Below are 12,053 nucleotides of genomic sequence, written 5' to 3' on the forward strand. Positions count from 1 at the left end.
GCAGGGTCTCAGCAGCCTTGGGAGACTCTGGGCAGAGAAGGGCTGCTCTGCTGTGTTGGGGAGAGTTTAAGATGCGCATGGGCCCTTGTGAGCCTCCCAGGGCACAGTTCCTTACACAGTAGCAGAAAGGGCCCCTCGCTGGTGATCTGGCCATTCGCTCATTCGCTGCTTAGGCTTCATCTCATGAAATTCCAGTCCTGAGTTCCAAGAACTGCCACCTAGCATCTCTCTCTCTCTCTCTCTCTCTCTCTCTCTCTCTCTCTCTCTCTCTCTCTCTCTCTCTCTCTCTCTGGTGGAGTGGAGGTGGAGGGTGGGATTTCTACCTCCTAGGCTTGACCTCACATGCATCCCTTTGTCACTGAACAAATTTCTCACTTTTTTGGGGTCTTGCTTTCTTCATCTCCAAGATGGGGCTGAGGAGAAATGTCTCTCTCACAGGACGGTGTTACATGAGGTCATATGACCAGCTAGCGTGGGTAAAGAATTAGAAAGGACATCTAGGTGGATGGTGCTTTAAAATGTCACGGTGCTATATAATGTTGGTTGATAGGCTGCCCATCTTACAAATGGGGAGACTGAGGACTATCAGCAATCCGTGGCTTCCTTGAGGTCCCACCTGTGCTAAGGGACTTGCCCCTGCCTTTCTCCTTCATGGAGCTTTATAGACTGGTCACTACTGGCTCACCTACAGGATTCATCTTGCCCTGACAGTCTCCTGTCTGACTTTTCCATTTCTCCTTGTCACATTTTATTTATTTACTTACTTTTTTTTTTTTTTGAGACAGGGTCTCTCACTTGACCTAGAACTTACTAGGCCAGCTGGCCAGCCAGAGAGCCTCCACCTCCCTAGATCTGGGAATACAAACTTGCCCTGACTATTTCATTTGGTTCTAGGGACTGAAGTGAATGTCATGCTTGTGTGGTAATCATTTTACTGCCTGGGCCCTCTCTCCAGCCCTCTTTTTTTTTTTATTTTTTATTTTGAGACAAGTTTTCATTCTGTATCCCAAGCTGGCCTCGAACTTGTAATCTGTCCAAGTGGCTGGGGTTAAAGGTCTCACCGCCAGGTCCAGTGATTAGGGCACGTGTGGTCCAATCTCAGAGCGCTGTCCCCTGATCTCGTAGGAAGCCAATGCAGTGTTGTGCTATGCAGCCGATGCAGTGTTGTGCTATGCAGCCGCCCCCATCCACGTGGCTCTGTCTTGCCTCTGTATCTGGCTTGTTCTGTTCATGGTCTGAATAATTCCGTTCACCTGCTCCCCATGATCCAGTCTTTCTGATCTTCCCTGCTTGGGGCTACCTCCTTCCAGAGCTCGAGTGTCCTCTCTGAGGCTGGTCTACCATAGAGATCACCACAGCTTCCCTGGCATCAGGGAACCATGCGTGTTTCCGAATATGCAGGTCTTAGCTCGGCTTGCTCATGGTTAGAGCCATGATCAGGGTACCAAAGAGCCAACCCTCCCCCAGGAGGACTTCAGAGGTTAGCAAAATCTAGACCTATTTATACCTTGCACTGTTCAGAGCTTAGAGAGGCATTTGCAGTGCCCATTGCATGTAGACTCTGTTGCTAGGAGATACACAATAGTCTCACAGAAGTCCAGGGATTCCTTGAGATATTAGATTTTTTCTTGTCTTTGTGCTCTTTCTGCAGGCAGGTCCTCAAACAATGTTTGTTGAGTGAATTACTAATTATTCCCATGGATGGAGCTAGCAACACAGTGCAGAGACTTCCCAATATCACCTAGACTCTAAGATCCCCAAGTCAAGAGACTGAGTTAGGATCTATTTTGTATCCCGTGCCCGCCCCCGGCACCAAGGGCCAGTACATAGTAGGCCCTCAAGTTAGGATCCACCTTGTATCCTACCTGCCCCTCTCCGCCAAGGGTCGGCACATAGTAGGTCCTCAGATCCCACTTGCCCTTGATCAAGTAACCCAAGCTTCACAGAGAAAAGTTGCACGGCCTTTGTCCCCCCAGGGCCTGTTTTCCATCCAACCCCCATCCACAGCCTCTGCTGAGTTCTTTTCGCTTCTGTGGTTGGAAGCCAGTCTCTGAACATTGTGCAAACACGGTTTTGTGTGGTTGAAATGCATTTTTAAAATGTCACTAATTACTCAATAGTCTGTGACCACTCTTTCAGGGTTATAATTGGTCTGTCGTGTAAATAGCTAATTAGGGGCCTTGAAGAATGGGGCAGATGGGAGGCCCAAGGCCCTCTGACTGTTTCTTTCTCTCCAAGCCCCCATGGGAGACCCTAGGGTCCCTTTTGTCATTGGCTGGAGGAGGAGGGACATTCTCAGGCTGTAGCAGGGACTCTACTCCTCTGACCTCCTAGGACAAGCTGGGGCCAGTACATATCCACACCCAAGGAATTCTCAGGCCACCAAGTTTAATGGGAACCAACTGTCCGGCCCCTCCACCCACTCTGGTGCCCAACATAGCTTACTCCTTTCCAATCCAGACGGTTCACATGTGTGACACGCATTGTGCCAGCTGGCCTTTCTCCTAAGTAGCGGGGCTGTTCTGATTTTGTCCTTCCCCTGAGAGCATCCACAGTTGATTCTCTGGATGCAGAGCTCACCTTAAAGCGTTCGGCAGAACCCCCCACCCACATCTGCTTTCCTCCCTCTTGGTCTCTTAAACAACAGGATGGCTTTTCATTTGCTCTATAGCGAAACACAATGTTTGGAGACAGTGAGCGGGAATAGATACTTGGCACCAAGCCTGACCACCTGAGTTCGCCCCCCAGGTCCTACATGGTGGAAGGAGAGAACCATTTTCCTGTAGCAGCTTACGCAGCTGGTACACAAGTGCACACAAGTGTGTGTGTGCATACAAACATGTAGAACATGGTTTGTTTTGCGTTTATTTACTTATTTGTTTGGTATGTGTGTGGTGGTCAAAGGTCAGATTCTGGTGCTGTCTGTCCAGAGTGGCCCACCTTGAGTTTGGTCTCTTACTAGCCTGAGGCTTGCCCATTAAGATAGGATGGCTGGCCAGCGAGCCTCAGGGTCCACCTCTTCACTACGAGGACTCTAAACTCAGGCCACTGTACCTCACTCTGGCTTTTTTTTTAAAAAAAAAAAAACAAAAAAAAAAAACATGGTTCTGGGGGTTGAACTCAGGCTTTTATGTGTGCAAGGGAAGTGCTATGCGAAAGCCCCGGGCTGCTGCTCCCAGCAAGGATGATTTCCACTCCAGTTTTAGTCTCGGATGGTTTCATGCATGCATACAAGGATTTCTGTCATGTTCACGCCTCTCATTGTCCTCCTCCTCCTGCTCACTGCTTCCTTCTCGTGTGACCTCCTACCTTCACACATCCGCTTTGTGTGTGACCACTGAGTTTAACTGAAGTTGCTTGTGTGCCCGGCTGAGCGGTTACTTACTGGCCCACGGGCACCTTCTCAGTGGCCATACGCTGTCCCAGAGGCACTAAAAGCTGGAACAGGGTCCCGTGTTTCCCGTGGCATCTTGACACAGGTGCTTGGTTCCATTGTAAGGTTTATACAGAACACATTTTTAGTGACTTAGAAGAGCAGGGTTGTACCAGAGTTATAGGTAAATAACAGCCCTCCTATGATATTCTGGGGATTCTGAAGCCATGATAACCATAAACAAGGCAACCAACAGCTTTTCGCCTGCGGGTTGTTTTGTTTTTATTTGAGTCATGGTTTCTCCATGTAGCCAAAGGCAGCCTGGAATGGGAAGTCCTCCTGTCTCAGTCTCCTGAGTGCTGGGATTATAGATGTATACCATCTTACCCCATTGTCTATGAAGCCAAGATTTGGGGAATACCTTCCTTCCTTCCTTCCTTCCTTCCTTCCTTCCTTCCTTCCTTCCCTCCCTCCCTCCCTCCCTCCCTCCCTCCTTCCTTCCTTTCCTCTTTCCTTCCCTGTTTCCTCTCTCTCTCTCTCTCCCCCTCCCTCTGTGTATTTCTTCTACATTTTTTTGTCTGAGAGCTGTGTTTTTATATCATTTCAACCCTCCTCCCTGCCCCCTTCCTCCATGTCCCCATCCCCTCTCAAATTCACAGCTACTTCTTTAATTATTATCGTTACATACATCTTCATGTGTGACATGCATATATATACATACATATATATATATCAATAATAATATGTATGCATGCAGCATGTTGAGTCTATTTAGTGTTGCTTGTGTGTGTATGTGTGTGGGGTGGTCACTTGGAACTGAGTGACCTGCTGGGGAACCTGAGCCTGCAGAAGACTGGCTTTAGAGCCAGGACATCCACTCCAAGGCTGTGCCCTTCCATTTATCACAAGGAAGTCACAGCTGCGAAAGCTCAACAACATGGCCGCCTACACAAGGCCTGCACAAGGTAACAGCCCCAGCTGATGTCCAAGCACAGAAGTTAAGAGCATTGGGTGATCTTCCAGAGATTCTAGGGTTGATTCCCAGCACCCAGATGGTGGCTCCACCGTCTGTCACCGCAGTTCCAGGGGATTCACAGCACCCTTTTCTGGTCTCTTTGGGCACCAGGCAGGCACGTGGTGCACAGACATACATGTAGGCAAAACACCCATAAACATAAAAATAATAAAACAATTAAAAATTTACCCTAAATTTAGTTCTATTATAATTTTCTTCTTCCAGCCTCCCCGCATCCCCTCAGCGTCTCCTGGCAACTGAGTCCAGTTCCTGTTGCCAGGAGAGCATGCATGTGGGGCCATCTCCTGGAGCCAGGGTGAGAGCTACCTGTGGGAGAGCGCTACAGTATGGTTCTCCCTTGCCAATAGCCCCTTGGTAAGGGCTGGGCTTGGCGAGCCCCACCCCCATCTAGGCTGGAATTCTCTTTTTGAAGGGTTCTTGAAATTACAAAGCCCAAATCAGAGACATTTTAAGAATCTGAATTCATGTTGTTGTTATTGTTATTTTCTGGGGGTTGTTTTTGCTCAGATACCATTCCACATGGTGCCTTGAGGTTTCTCTCCAGTTTCATCCCCAGGAAAAACAACATATAATCCTTCATTCATTCACTTATCCATTCATTCACCGTCCATTGACCACCCGCTCACCCCAGGCCTCACCTGCCTGTTTTTCCAGGTAGAATAATGGAAATTTCCCAGCTGGGAGTCAGGATTCACAAAGAGCTGAAACTGTGATACCTCCCCAGGGGCCTCTTGACTCTTTGGAGGAGGTGCCCAGTGACCTGGTATTTTCAAGGTGCAAGTCAGCAGCCTGCATCCAGGAGACAGGCCGAAAGCACCGCTTGCCCAGCCGGGTGCAGTAGATGCTCAGGTGTCCAACGGAGCATTAAGCCCTTGGGCTCCTCACTCTTGCTCAGACAAACCTTTTACACTGGGCACGAGTGCCCATAAATAACAGACCAACCTATAAATAAATACAGCTGCAAGCCCGCAAAAAGCCCCTGACAAATGTTGTTTATTTAATTTCTCAAGTGTAGTCCATTTGGGCGCGAGGAGAAGGGCAGCTGAGTCTTGGCGAGGCCGGAGCACTGCTGAGCCTTTGCTTTTCCTTTCCAGGGGCCATCTTGTCCCCTCCCTGACAGTTTGTTGCCTTTGTGCAACAGCTGAGCTGTGTGCAGCCAGGGACGAGGGACAAAGAAGGGGTTTTCAGACTTTTCCCCAAGAGGTTTACTCACCTCTGGGAAAGACGAGGCCCCATCGATGACTCTAGCCTGGCTGGCATCCAGCCAGGATGATGTGTGTTCTATGAGGATAGAACACATCCGTAGCTCTTTACTGGGGCGGGGATGTGGGACAGTGAGGGTAGCAGTGTGGAACCCTCTGTCTGTAAAGGGTCTAAGCTACGACCTGTTTCAGAAGCAGATCCGTAGTAGGTCGTCTGTTTCCCGCTGCAGGTCCTTTGCAAGGGCCCTGCTTCAACCTCATTTGCCTACAACCAACTCCTTCCCGGTCTTCCCCTGCTGCCCTCCTAGGATGTCTTCTCTGTTGGACAACAAGCGAGGGGCCAGCCCCTTGTTTGTGTGATCTTCAGACCCCTGCAGCTCTTTTAAACTTCCGTTTATGACTTCAATGAAATTATCCACTCCGCAGCGACTGGTTGATCAGCCTAGCTTGCAGCATGTCTTCACCCTATTCCTCAGATCTGAGCCACTATCGCCCCTCCCCTGAGCTTCCCCAGTCTCCACTCCTGTGACCTAGCTCACCTGGCCAGCACGTCTCCACCCTTCTCCTCAGATCTGAGCCACTATCGCCTCTCTTCTGAGCTTCCCCAGGCTCCACTCCTGTGACCTCTGCTTATCACGGCTGCCTGAGAGGAAGTTTGGAAATGTTGGTCACATCCTGTGTCTTCTGATGGAGGAGGGTCATCTGTCTATGTGTTACTTTCACTGGTTAATAAAGAAACTGCCTTGGCCCTTCAATAGGACAGAAAATTAGGTAGGTGGAGTAGACAGAACAGAATTGTGGGAGAAAGAAAGCAGAGTCAGGCAGACGCCTCAGGCAGTCACCATGACTCTCCTCTCGGAGACAGAGGCAGGTTAGGATCTTCTCCGTAAGCTACCACCTTGTGGTGCTACACACATTAATAGAAATAGGTTAAGCAAGATGTGGAAATTAGCCAATAAGAGGCTGAAACTAATGGGCCAGGCAGTGTTTAAAAGAATACAGTTTCCCTGTAATTATTCTGGGGTGTAAAGCTAGCCGTGCGGAGCTGGGTGGGACGAAAAGCAGGCCTGCCCACAGCTCCTTCTACAGTCCTCTGCCTGGAAGCTCTCGGGCCCTCCTGTCACACCACTGATGAAAGACAGGTAGAGACTTACCTGTGGCTCACTAGGTTCTGACCCGTGAACACTCTGGCTTTATTTCCAGCCACACCTTTCTTGATCATTCTGTTACATCCATACTGCTGTTCTTGGGAGTTCCAGAAGAGTCTACGCACAATCCCTGCTGGTCACCCAAACAGTGAAGGACTCATTCCTTATACTCCCAGGATCCTACTCCATCAACACCTGGTTCACTGGCCTTCTTTGATCACCTTCCCAGAGGCCCTCACTGTGTGCTGGCTCTGTTCCCGCCCATCACGTTCTTCACATCATAGATCATGCCTTTAATCGGTTCCCTCTCAACTTTCTCCTAGGAAGCAGGCACAGTCCACAAGGACTTGTATTTCCCTACTTCTCTCTGCCCACTGCCTAGACCAACCCCAGACAGACACACAAGAGGATGTTCCATGGGACTATCTGGCTCATGGGAATGCCATGTTTCAATCAATGCCAAGCCTCTGTTGGGTGTGACCAGCTTGCAAGATGACCAGATTTTTGAGGTCAGGTTGCTTCTGCTGGTTGTTGGCGGTTGTCTGTCCATCTTTTTGTTTGTTTGTTTACCTATCCCCCCTACAGTTAAGGGCAGAGATTCTCCAGCCAAGGTCTTGGAGATTCATGGTGAAATGTGGTTAGAAAATAGGGGTATCCTCCCCGCAAATAAAATAGGACAAGACCAGTATAGTTAGAACACTAGAGGAGGAAGGATTGCCAGATGAAATCTAGACAAGTAGAATCTTCCAGAAAGCTATGCTTTCTTTGAGGCTAGGGAGATAGTGGAACGGGTAAAGTTTTACCTTGCAGGCATAAGAACCCTGATTTGATCCAGATTTGAAACCCTCATTATGCCTTTATTTTATTCTATTTTATCTATCTATCTATCTATCTATCTATCTATCTATCTATCTATCTATCTATCTATCTATCTATCTATCTATCTATCTATCTATCTATCTATCTGTCTATCATCTATCTATCTATCATCTATCTATCATCTATCTATCTATCTATCTATCTATCATCTATCTATCTATCATCTATCTATCTATCTATCTATCTATCTATCTATCTATCTATCGACAGGGCTTCTCTGTAGCTTTGGAGACTGTCCTGTAGACCAGGCTGACCTTGAACTCACAGAGATCTGCTTGCCTCTGCCTCCCGGGTGCTAGGATTAAAGGTGCCACTACCTCCAGGATCATTACGCCTTTATAGTCCCAGTGCCAATGAAACAGAGACAGGCAGGTCCCTGGGGCATGCTGGCCGGTCAGCCAAGCCTAGGTATTGAGTCCTAGGTCAGTGAGAGACCCTGTCTCTAAAAGCGAGGTGGTCAGAGCCCGAGGAACAACGCCCAGTCTTCTCCTCTGACCTCTATACACACGTGCATACACACACACATACTTTACCCCTTCCCCACCAAAGCAGACACGCACTCAAAGGATCACATGGACATTTAGTTTGGTCCTTTAGTAGGTGACTGATAAAAGGCCTTGCTCCCGGGTGGCAGCTGTGCGCTCTTTGTTAGTTGAAGGATGCTTTCAGCCCGGCAGCTCTGCATCTCAGCATGAGCTGTGGGGCCATATGTTGACCAGGAGATGTGCCTCCACTTTGCCGTGGAAAGCCATATATGTTCACAACAAATTTTGCTTGGTTTTGCATGCAGTCTCCGGAAGGACCTCAGGGTCAAAAGAGCACTAAGGTGTCTCACACAGCCCTGACCTGAATAATGCATGCATTTCCCTGCTTCTCTGATGCCTTAGGGCTCTGATTTATGGCCACGAACATGCCCCTCCACTCGCCCTGGCTTTTGTTAATGACCTATCATGAATTATCCACAAAATGTATGTTAGACGAGCTAATTAGGCATTAACTTTACATTAGAGATCAACCACATGATTGGACCCTTCACAGCTACTGAAGTGCTGGCACGGGGCAGTAAGCACTGGAGAGGAGAAAGCAAAATGACCAGGAGTGGGAAGCTGGGAAGATGAGAGAGGTGTGAGCCTGCCTGGGAGGGAAGGCGGGCAGGGCACAGGCAAATGAACATTAGGGAATCGGTAGGTTAGCTATGTGGTCACATGTAGTGGGAAAGGATAGATAAAGGTGACATCCTGGAAGCTCTAGGCTTTTGGGAATGTCCCTCATCCCAAATCATGTGGAGGCCAAAAATTGACTCTGGCATATGTTCCTCTACAGCTCTCCACCTTCTCTTTTGAGACAGGGTCTCTTTGCTGGACTGGAAGCATGCTCTTGGGCTGGACTAGCTGGCCAGTGAGCTGTAGGGATGCACCCGTCCCCATCCTAGTTGCTGGGATTGCAGTCATGAGTCTCTGTTCCCATTTTTTGTGTGGGTATCAGGAGTGTGAATCAGGTCCTCATGCTTGTACGACAAACATTTTCTATACTGAGCCACCTTCCTGGCCCCTTGTTTTTATTGGTACCATTGTTTGAGGGTCTCACTATGTAACTCAAACTTACTATATAACCCAGGCTGGCTATAGACCCTCAATTCTCCTGCCTCAGCTTCCCGAGTGCTGAGATTCCAGGCCTGTGATGCCTTGCCCAGCTTCTGTTTCCCATCTACCCATATGCCCTCTCTTCTCCCTGAAGAAATGTGTCTTTTAGTACTCATAATTAAAGAAAGCCCAGCTCAACAGCTTCCCTGGGCCACCTTAAAATTGAATTAGTATCCTGACATGAACCAGGAATGATTGGTTAAGGGAAGATAGATAAAATCCTTCTAATAAGTATCTCTGAGACCTTGGATAATGAATGTAGATAAGCTAAACATTGATAAATTGTTACACTGACATATATCAAACACATATATGTACACACACACACACACACACATTTCAACATTACAGCTTTCAGACCATGTCCTCTTCTATAATCCAGCTTAATTTATTGACTCTACCTGGGATGTGGTTTGGGCCAGCTTTCTTTTTCTCCAATTAACGGATGGAGAAACGGGGATGTGGCTCAGCTGCTAGAGTACTCACCTAGCATGTATGGAGGTGTGGGCTCCATCCGCAGCACCTCATTAACAAGGTACCATGTAACCCCAGCTCTCAGGAGAAGGAGGCAGGAGGATCAGAAGTTCAAAGTCGTCTTTGGTTGTCTGCAAGCCTGGGCTGTGGGAGACCCCGTCTTGGGGGAATGGGGGAGGGTTGAGAGTCTCAGAGGAGGCGAACTGTGGGGAGGAGCCAGGAACTGAACCTTGGCCTACATTCCAAGTTTGGCTCTGTTTTCATGGTGGCGTTGGCCTCACGTCTCGTTCCCTTTTTACGGGTGCAGTTCTTGGTTATGCAGTGAGTGAGGTGTGGGGCAGGACTCTTCTGCCCCTTCTGTTAATGCAAACTGTCCTGCCCTGTAGGTGGCTGTGCTGTGCATCACAAGGCCCATGCCCACCATCTACCATGGCCGTAGATGACCAAATGAGAGGCAGGTGCCTGGTCAAAGGCAGGCGAGCAGCAGGTTTGCTGTGAACGGCGGACAGACAAGTCAGTTACATGGCCCCTTAGAGGCCTGAGCTACAGGATATACCACCAACCTGTAGGCAAGGACAAGAGACTGACAGAAGGCACCGGGGGTGGGCAATTGTGGGGGTCTTTGTGAGAACCAGGGACCAGTACTGATCATTGGGATCCAAGAAGGAAATCCAGTTTAACACAAGTTAGTTAGCTGGTGTCGGTTAAGATTTTTTAGAGTCAGACACCAGATAGTTTATTTCAGACATATTTAAGATCAGTACAATTTGGAAAAATGTTTCTTGGTGTAACCCAATCCCCTGTGCACAGCGAGGCATGATGACATTAAACTCTTCCCAAAGCATGTGTCACTTCTTCCACGGAGATGGGCTCTATAGATAAGCTACACGTGCTATCTCAAGGCCTTAGGGAACATCTGGGGTGGTTTCCATCACACAGAGCATAAGGGGTTATTGTTATTAGCCACCTCTGGTCCTGGCTATGTAACCCTGGAAGAGCCCCCCTCCCTACAGATAACACAGAGGTCCCCTAGACTGCCTTGGCTTTTTGATAGGGAGTGAAGGAGATGCCTTGGGCAGATGCCATGCCTCTCCTCAGTGAGACAGTCGCCATGAAGCCAGCCACCAGGTCAGACATGCTTAATCTTTCCCTGTAAGACACCACCTCGTGGTGCTACACACATTACTAAATATGGGTTAAAGCAAGATGTGAGAGTTAGCTAGTAAGAGGCTGAAACTAATGGGCCAGGCAGTGTTTAAATGAATACAGTTTGTGTGTTGTTATTTCGGGGCATAAGCTAGCCAGGCGGCCAGGAGCAGGGTGGTGGGAATACGGCCCGCAGCTCCTCACTACAGACCCCATCTCAGGAGGACAGTGTGGAACAAAGTGGGGTGGAGGGAAAAAGAGGTGAACGTGGCTCCCTCCATCTCCTCCTTCCTCACAGACCGTCCTGTGATCTGCTGTGCTCCCCTCAGCACGATGAGCTGAAAGTGAGCGACTTTCTCCCATCAATGGGTCTCTCAGACAATTTGTTGGGAAAAAAAAAAAGTGCCTGCCTCTAAATTCCCTTTGCAGACCGATGGCCTGGAGGTGTGTTGTCTCAGGAGCTGGGACACACAAATCGTGCGTGTTGGGTTGCCTTGAGTTTTATTAAAACGGAAAATAAATCCACACTCAAGACAAGTGGTGGCTAAACTTCACTTTGCAGAAGTTCGCTGTGGTTTTCGGACTTTTCAAGACCGCTCTGGGGAAGGCACATTTGTAGCTGCCAAATTACTCTCATCAGGTTTTTCTTTTTTCTTCATTGTTTTAGTCCTAAGTGAGCGAAGGCTTTGCGGGACGCAAATAGCGTGGCTTAGTTAGGATGCTTGGGACGAAGCCAGCTGTGGTCCTCTCAGGTGTGTGTGTGTGTGTGTGTGTGTGTGGTGTGTGTGGCTATTACTCATATTCTGCATGCTTCTAGAAATGACTTTGCATGTGGGAATTGGCTAAGAGCCCTGTGGCAGAGAAGGAAGGCGGAGCGGACCTAGCATCCAGGATTATCCCACCTTTGCCTGCCCTTTGGATTGACCTAACTGCATCCCAACTCGACTCGATTTTCAAGTTGCTTGATTTTGCTTTTCTTACCTCTTTTTACTCCTCCTCGTCCTCCTCGTCCTCCTCGTCCTCCTCCTCGTCCTCCTCCTTCTCCTCCTCCTCCTCCTCCTCCTCCTCCTCCTCCTCCTCCTCCTCCTCCTCCTCCTCCTCTCTCTTCTCTTCTTCTCTTCTTCTTCTTCTTCTTCTTCTCTTCTTCTTTCT

Source organism: Arvicola amphibius, chromosome 10 (assembly GCF_903992535.2).
Source record: "Arvicola amphibius chromosome 10, mArvAmp1.2, whole genome shotgun sequence".
Classification (NCBI taxonomy): Eukaryota; Metazoa; Chordata; class Mammalia; order Rodentia; family Cricetidae; genus Arvicola; species Arvicola amphibius.